Source organism: Arachis hypogaea, chromosome 13, assembly GCF_003086295.3.
Source record: "Arachis hypogaea cultivar Tifrunner chromosome 13, arahy.Tifrunner.gnm2.J5K5, whole genome shotgun sequence".
In the NCBI taxonomy this organism is placed as follows: Eukaryota; Viridiplantae; Streptophyta; class Magnoliopsida; order Fabales; family Fabaceae; genus Arachis; species Arachis hypogaea.
The window spans coordinates 2,157,471-2,167,611 of record NC_092048.1 but is presented as its reverse complement, the minus strand read 5'-3'; positions in this window follow the sequence as shown (position 1 = coordinate 2,167,611).

Sequence of the window (10,141 nt, the reverse complement as noted above, 5' to 3'; positions counted from 1 at the left end):
AAAAAATATTACTTATATACTAAATATTTTTATACCTGTACAACAATATATTTATAATTAATTAATCACATAGTTAAATTATTTTTAATTAACAAAACAAAGAAAATATATGTATAATTGTTAAGAAAATACTGGTGTCAAAATAATATTTATTATAAAGATGTATATATATTGAAAATAACAAAAATTAATCACTTAAATAATTTTTTTAATATTTATTACTAATAAATTCATAAATATATCTTGTTTTTTATTGTAATATATCCTCCACCACCTAAATTTTGAATAAAATAAAAAATATATTTGATTTGTTATTTACCATAATAAGTTAAGACAATAAATTTTATTTATTTGTTTAATTATTCAACAAAGGATTTTTACTTAAAAAATATATTTTGAGTTTTTACCTATTTGATAGTTAATATTTTTTATTACTATTATATGGTAAGTATTTTGTGAGTTAAATGAGATATAATTATTTATTTATTTTACCAACCTAAAATAGTTTTTATTTTTTAAAAATAAAATCTTAAAATTTTATCCTTTAATTAATACCACATGAGAAACACTTACCATTTGTACCATCTTAAAAAAATATCTATATAAAATAGGAGCATAGTCACATTATTTATTTGATGTTAAATGATCTTCAATAAAATTTTAAGTTATTATATTAATTAGATTGACGATCTATGAATGTGATTTATGTTAATTATTTTAGAACATGATAAAGAAGTAAAATTACTCAGCTAGAGTCTAAAGTCATAGGCAAAGAGAAACTTAATATAGGAGTGTCAATTTTATGAAAAAGATGATAAAGAATAGCAATTGATAAAATAACATAACATAAAAGAGACAAATTCTTATGTGAAATAGACATTTCTTTTCAATTGCTCTACTTCATAATATAAAACAATTCATCTGTATCAGAAAACAATAAAATTGAGATATCATCTTTTAAAGACTAATACCTTCTCAGAACACAATGCAACAAATCAAATTTTTTGGTTTGCTGTTTTATAAATTTATCAGTTCACTTCAATATATAGTCTTTCTCAATGGCATATTTAAATTGATATTTATTTGATTCAACCATTTGATATTAAAATGAAATGCCAACTTAAATGGCACAAATATGATTTTTTTTTCTTATTTAAAAAGGGTTTATTTAGTTTCACATAAGATATTTGAACATAAAAATATTGAGAAAAGAAGAATCCTAAAAGATGTTACACATTCTAATACCACAATGCTTTGAATTCTCATATTTTGAATAAAAACTAAAAAAGAAAAGAAAGCACAATAACAATGTATGACACCCACTTCAATAACTTGGAAACTCGGTAACATTCATATTTTTAAATTCTCCATTGTTGCTTAGCTCTAGATACTTCACCGGAGGTTGCTCAGATCCAATGTAACTGAAAATATCACAAAAATAATTATTTATCTTATGATATGAATATGCTTTCATTTAAAATTGAACGACTATCTGGAACTTTGAAGAAATATGACAACTACCCTTATGAAAATGGTATGGTGATAGATAGAAAAAATAGATAACAGAACTTGCAAATATCGAGTAGTGATAAATCAAAATAAGTAATGCATCTTATAAAGTCTAAACATTCTATCATGAGTGTACAAAAAATAAACTTTTTGCAAGTTGAACAATTTACTTTTTTGTAAAGAATTTGTAAAGAATAGGAATTATAAAAAAATTATTAACAAATCTAAATAAAAGAATAACTGGTAGTAAAATTTCACCCACGTGAATATCAATTTTAATAAAACAACAACTTGCCTTTATAATTTTTCTATCCAAAATTATTTCAACCACCCACGCGAATATGTCAATTTTTTGCCTATTAAAAAGACAAAGCAACAATAAATAAATCCTAAGAAGATCTAAAAAATGTTCACAGCAGTTTTAAATAAACTACCATTTCAATAAAATCATTTTTGTTACAAAAGATCAATATACCACAAAGAAAAGGCACAAATTGAAATATAGATCTAAAAAAGAACAAAAATTAATGATGAATATAATGGTATTTAATTGTCTAAAAGTTATGAGTTATACACTTGTGCAGCATAATCAATTCAGCCAATATAGACGAAAACAATAAAATTAAATAACAACCGATAATACAATACAGCTAGTAGAATCTTTTTATTTACCACCAATAAAGAAAACTGCAAGACATGTGAAAATCAAGCTCAAAAGGTTTATGGGTAGCTAAAACATGCAGACACATCCAAGATAACTATTTAAAAGTATTAAAATTAAGTTCAATAAACGCAATAAAAGATAGTAACCCAATTTCAAAATTGAACGTAAATGGAGCAAAAATATAACATCTTTCTTACCTAATACCCAATTATCTATGACAATATTATTAGTTCTAATGCTTATAATATGAAGTGAGATTATTTTCTTAGACTCAAATTGGTCATAGACATTAAATATTATTAAATTTACAGATCAATTACCAATCCCTAATATGCTACAATAACTTAACTCAATCAACTTTAAACCAATAAAAATCGATATCAAACAAAGTGTCACCTCATAAAAATGCTTCCACAATACATGTTTAAGATACCAAAAATACATAAACAAAAGGTGAAACAAAAAAGAAACACAACAATATTTCATCTAATCTACATCCGACACATGCATAACTATGAATTCCCAACCTACAAAACTTATTCAACCTAATTCTTGAATGGTGAAGAATAACATAATAAATCCTTTTAGAAAATATGAATAAAAAACAGTGAACATTCCATATAGACAAACTAATCCTTTAATTGGAACAAAACGCCAGAAAAAACCAAAATGAGCAAAGCCAAAAAGCAAGTCCTAAAAACTAACCTTTAAAAATTAAACAGAACTGGTGAAACTTAAACTTACCTACAAAAAGTGATCCACACTAAAACCCTTCGTCGTAAAACAAATGATCCTTAAACTGCTGCCCTCCTCCATACTCTACACTTCATAATTTTAAAACCACACACTAAAGAATCACAAATAAAAATAGCTATCTTGGCAGAAGTAAAAAGCTAATAATAAAGTCAGGTATCCCTTTAAATCTGGGTAATGAATATTTAATTGGATGATTTTTTTACATAAAGTTTATTACCGAATTTTTCATTTCAATTTTTAAAGGAACATGAAATTAATCCCTCAATTGTAAATTTTGAGAAATGTATTTTAAAATTGAATTTGATTTCTTAATAATTTTTCTGCATGCCATCACTTATAGCTAGGTTCAATATTGGCAACTATTTCTTAGAATGACAATTTCAACTTCCAAGTTATAAAAAATTATCCATGAAAAAAAAGTACACTAATATCCCAAACATATTACACAAAAATAAAACCAATTTTCTAAGGACAAATAAATCATGACACTGTATAACAGTATAAGAATATATGTCTTATAATACATACTCTAATTCATGCATTTTTAACACTTCATAATGCTAGAATCTCAAATTATCACAGTCAAAATATGAATCAATGCCTAGAGTTAAGTATAGTTGCACTACTGAAGCAATCAAAGTCAATATATGCATATTGGTTGCAAAAGAAAAAAATTAGTCTCTGAAAGAAGAACAACTCACATGAAAAGTAAAGAAAATACCTTGACAATAACCCAATATCATCACATCAAACTCAGATATGCAATGTCAGATAAAGAAAAAAAAAAAAAAACAGAACAAATAGTGTCTCAAACTGATAAAGTGAAACTTTAACTACAATAGACTTATGTTGGAGGATAATGAGAGTATTGGAAGAGCACTCATAAGCTGCAAAAATCATTTTGAAGGACTTGATTGAGCACCATCACATAATCAATATCCCATTCTGAAGTTAAAAAAAGGGAAAAAATTATTTGTTTTACAAAATGAGTGAAAAAAAATCTATACAATTGTCAAATTGTTATAGTTATAGATTTCTCTCGGCTTGAATCTCGAACCCTAATGGTATTTTCTGTAACGTTTTTTTAAAAGAAAGAAAAATAAAAATAAATTTCTACTTTTAAAAAAGAAAAGTTACCCACACTGCGGATGACAGGATCTCAGAACTCTCCATTCTTTTGACCGGTGTTTCAACTTGTTGCCAACTGCTCCTTCTTTAGTGACGGTCGTAACACCACTCACCGTGACACTATTCTTTCTCCTTGCAGCTGCATCAACAGTCACCGATGGCTGATAGAAAATTATTTATTCTCTATATGTTATAAAATAAGGGCTGCTGATTACATGCATCAAACCTAAATAAATAGAATAATCAAGAGTACCTCTGTTATAGAATAATACCTCTGTTTGGGTACAATACTATGGGGAGCTTTTTATATGATTTATATTCAATTGCATTTGACTGGACAGCGTTAGCTGAGTTTCCATCAGTTTCCATCATCGCCGCCCTCTTCTCCTTCCATGGAGCTTCCTTTCATCACTGTCGTAAGTTCTTCTTCACAACCAAGCCAAAATACTGACTTCTTCATGTCAAGAACATGTTTGGAGATGCGACTACTGCCAACAACAAAAACAGTAAACAGCAACAAACACACTAAATCACTTGCTCAAATAAAGATAAAGCCTTTTCCGAATCATGATGAAGTTCCCACATGACCCTACCATGTATAAATCTAAGTAATCTATTAAATCAAAATTCCAGATTGAACAACAGAAACGTGTATGTGTTTCCTTTAGTCAAACTTCTCAATAATAATTTTAGAATTACGCTAAGAGCAAACAAAGTATGGAATGCTTATTAAAGCAAATCATTAAAGGACCTTAAGAAACATCAATATTATTGCCTATTGGAATGATTTATTTGTAATGGTAACTTTGCAAAAAATTTATTAATAGCTAATTCTTTGAAAATGCCATAATATAAAGCAATTCACTATTGATCACTATCTGTGTATATTCTTTGAATGAAATTAATTAAATAATGCATATTTAAAGATAAAAGAATAATTAATTCACTGCATATGCATACTTGTAGTTTGAGTTTTTTTAATTCTTTTAAATTAAGATTCAGGTATTACATGTTTACATTCATAAACTGAAGTGGTGCAGTGCAGAGGAAATAAAAAAATACTTTAAGGTAAGTGTGTCTCTTGGATACTTTTTTTTTTTGAGAGTACGGGGAAGTACCACTTTGTGATCCTCACTTTTGAAGAGTGAATTATAGTGCAATTATCTTTATCGAATACATCTAATCTTAAATAAAGATAATAATGAATATCAGTCTAACCCTTTCAACATCCATAGTTCAGAAGAAAATTTGAATAATACCTCTTTAAAAATAATCTTGCGATATGCCTTCAGTCCTTTCGATATATCACCAATATGTTCTGCATGAAGAAATGGAAGAACTTAAAAAATGCTAGATCTTTCCAAGAAACACTTTCTACTAATTGAATATGCAACATCTGAGTATTTGCGTCCTACAGAAATTGTACAATGATAAAATGAATTTTTTATATATCAATATTCAAAGATTGAAAAAGAAGCTCACACATTGTTGGATCTAAAAAAGTAATGAACTTACCACAAAAGCAATCTCTTCAACAAACAAAGTTTCAATGTCAAATAATATCTTTTCTCCAATATTCTCTCTACCAATAGGTTTTTCTTTACTTGAAAATCTAATAGTACATCAAGCTTTACTTTTCCTATTCTATTAATGAGAAGCTCAAAGTGAATCATTTTAATAATGATAATAGAATCATGTGATCACGAAATTACAGATAGAGATACACAAAATACACAAAAAAGGAAGTGGTCAAAACCCCAACGATTGCAAGATTATAGTTCACAGTTTATTCAAATCATCCATGTGCAAAATTCACTCATAAATCCTAAAAGAATCTCTTCCTCGCACAAAAAACGACCATGTAGATAGAAAACGCAAAACACAGAATAAAAAGAGCATCTTTCTTCCACACATTGAGAAGTTCTTTTATCTTTTAATTGAAAATCTTAAAAGTTCTTTCCCTCCATCAATAAGTAGGACACAACTATAATCCGTTAACCACAATTATCAGGAAGCTAAGGTAACATAACCATATGATGCTATATCTACAATTTATAGTTTAACCAACTAATAAAGCAAGCAAACAACATAACCATATGCAACGTTCTCAGAACAAAAACAACAATTAAATTAAAACGAAAAGATAAAATGAAGCAAATAAGCTTTAAAAAGTCAAAATAAAATTTTAGGTGAAGAAATAACAGTGCATTATATCCCATCAGCATAAGAAATAAGAAAAAGACATAGATATACTTCTCTAGTGGCTTGCCTCTGCAAAGAGCTCTTGCTTTGATCTAACCTAAACCCAAAAACACACACACAAAACAAACTAAAAGAAGGGAAACAAATGTTTTGAAATAAAAACAGAAGAAGATTAGAAAAAAATACAGTAGTTTTTTATTTTGAAATTAAAAAAAAAAAGGCTTACCTTTGCCTCACAGCCGATAACATCTTCAATGGCAAGATATCCATCACCATTCTTCTCTCCCATCTCCAACGGTGAATATCCACCGGTTAGCTTTCTGGCGTCACCACTTTGCTACCGAACTGCTGCCTCTTGGCTGATAGCAGCAAGATTTAGTGCATCTGAAATCGACAACGGTCAGGAAAAAAGAAACCTAAATAGTTATATCCAAATTGGTTGAGCCTTCTAAATAAGAATAACATAGTAAAAGAGAACGATGACCGAACAGCAGTAGAAGAAACACATACCGCAGTAACCATATTTGACATTGGCATGAGAGCTTCTTTTCCACTGTGAAAGTTCTCTTCGCCTCTGCTCCTGAAGCTCGATTCTCTTTGTCTGCCTCCTCTTCTCTCAGATCTTGCTCTCATTTTCTTCGTTTGTTTTAACACTCTCACTTAATCAATACTTTCTACCACTGCTCGATAGCTTCCTCGATACAGACGAAGAAGATGATAGAAAAAACAAATCCGAGAGAGAGCGCGAGAAAGAAGAGAGAGAGAGAATCAAGGAAAGATTTGATTTTTAAAATCCTGATTTGAAATTTGTTTACTCTTGCTCTGGTTTCAATGCAAGTTCAAATTTTAATCCTAAAAAGGAAAAAACGCGCTCAACATGCATCTGATTTGGATTTACAAATCTACTTCTATTACTTTTGCAGCTTTGCAGGTGAGAGTTGCGTGAAGAAGTTGCTGTGTTGCTTGCTTTTTGTTTATATTTATTATTTATTATATTTTATGTTTGTATTTTGAATTAGTAAGACACTTGTCAATTATTTAAATAAGACACTTGTTGATCAATCAGCCTATACACTTGTCAAGCACTGAACCTATTACTATTCTCTTATTATAGAATTTGGATCCTCTAAAGTTTAAATTTCACTTTAGAGAGTAAAGTGTGATCTCTCACTACTGATTTCATAAGTGAGACCAATAATAAATATGAAAGAGAAACTATTCAAAGGTAGAAGATCACACTTTACTCTCTAAAGTGAAATTCAAACTTTAGAGGATCCAAATCCCTTATTATATATTAATAGATAGATTGCTCTAGTCATGCAGGCCACGTTAGCACTCCATCAGCAACTAACCGGCAGTTCTCCCTTTCTTTTATTTTATTTTTTCTGGTGCGCGTGAGTAACAATGTGTTTCGATAATTTTAGAATTCTAAACATTATGTTTTTATATATTCTTGTAATTTTTTATTTACTTGTAAGTGACAATTTTCTTCATAGTTAATCTTGTGTTTTGTGATTATTTTTGTTAGTTATTTATAAAACTAAATCAGATAATCATGATATATTTATTGTATATTGAACGATAGGTTGACTCCCTTAGCTTGTCGTTGAAAACTTTTAACTTCAATTTTCAAGTCTAGGCCAAGCATAATGCATTGATAAAGGTAATCTAGTTTCATCTTTATATTTATATACACGTATCTTTAATGGGCTCATTCTTTTTGATATAGTATATAATATCATACAAGGATATACCACTAATCATTATCATCAAAATTAAAGCAACTTCAGAAAAACAATTAACAACCTATAATCTTACATAATATTTTCCTATATAGAGATCAGACAAGGAACGAATAATAGACATAAAAATTGGTGGATAGGGTAAAGAATTATATATATATATGCTCATGCCATCACATCTGTTGCGCCCACTGTCCACAAAATCTTCACATGCAAAACTTCACTTGAAGAAACACATAGCCTCTTTTTACGATCAATATATGGTCCCTTGAAGGCTTCACTTGAATGATTATCCGGTTGCAACAAGAAAAGGATGCCTTCCTTAATTATGCAATTTCTAAACTATCAGCTCCAATTAAATTCCGTTGCGGTGGTGGACTTATGATCTCTTCTGGTGGTTGATAGTTTCGTATAATAATACTGTACCATATCCATAGATCTTTAATTTCTATATATATGTGTGGCACGTGGAGGTTTCACTTTCTTAAAGTGAAGGTCGATCGTCCGTTAGTTGAGTATTGTATATATTATTAGAAGTGAAAATACTTATATGAAGATGATATTGTGAATCTTTAGATGATTAGTCAAACATATTAATTCTTCATCTAATAGTCTACAATACTATCTTTATGTGAAGATGTTATTATGGGAGTATCCACCTATTATAATTATTGTGTTGTGACTCATAGCTAGATAGGCCTGTTAAGACTACTACCATTTTGTTGTGTTTTATTACAATAAAAATAAATAAAAAATGTACATTGCAATATCAAGATGCTACAGTTACAGAATATTGTAGTGATATCATTGTGTTGAGATGACGAGTATCATAAAAGAATGTGGAATGTCTAACCATATTCATAGTGTTGTTCTTTACAACCAGCCACCAGGTAAAGCTAGCTAGCGAATTTACCTTCTCATCGGTGCATCAATATATCATTTCATTCGTATGAAAACTTTGGAACCCAAGATGAATACTGTAACGTGGTTTTGGTTGATAAAAGTAAATGCACATTGACCCGTGCCAAGGGGAAAGCAACAAATTACCCAGCACAATACTTGTGTGCTTTCTGACCTAAAAAATATGCCAGAAAATCGTTCAATTTATACGCTTCTAACCACATCTGATAAGTGATTTAGAATATTCACTATTACCTATACTTAATATAATATATAAAAGTCTAGAGGCTGATTTTTGGGCATACCGTATTCTATAGATTGTTGACAGCCTATTTTGACTATTTGCGTACACTTGTATATATGCGCACAAATACAGAATCAATATTTTTCTTTGTATTATATTTGAGTTTAACACTAATCAATTTCTTTTTTACTAGAAATACTGTTTCTTACTTTCCGTACGCATTATGGCACAGTACATTAATTCACTACGTTTCTAATCAGCGAGTTCATGACTCAGACACATCCACAGCATTAAATTGTGGTGGTTCGAATGTTTCTAATGGCGCAAACTGCACATCACAGCTAGCTAGCATCCACTTGGATCATTCATCCACCACATTTGCGGGAATCAACAGAATGATTGTATGTTTTCTTCTTTTTCTTTGAAATTAGGGGAATATATATATAGTTATTACTTATTAATTGAATTCTAAAATTTTGTTAATTTAAAAGGATATTTTTATCTAATCGAATAAAAGAAAGATGTTTAAGACTTTTTATAAAATTAAATAAAAAATATTTTTTTATTTTTATTTAATTAAATAGGTGTATTAATAAAAGTGGTGATATAATATATATTTAAAAAAACAAAAATTAAATGTTGATGTGAAAAATAAATTCTACGTAGATTGTTATTGTTTATCTATTATTTAAACGTATCAGTACGTATAAATTTATCATCGTACCGTAGCAAACACCTAAAATAATTAGAACCATTTTTGCGATTTTATTTTATTTTACAAGAAAGAAATTTTAGTTGAGACCTCCACAATTGGATTTAATGCTTCTAAAATGTGTACAAATTGATAAAGTTGAAAAAATTAAGAGTTAAAACATTATTCTTATTAAAAGTATTTTACAAACAACATTAATTTAATTGGAAATACTACGCATCCTTTAATAATATTTAATTTCTAAATTTCTGACCACTTTTACAATTTTTTTATTTTAGAGGAGC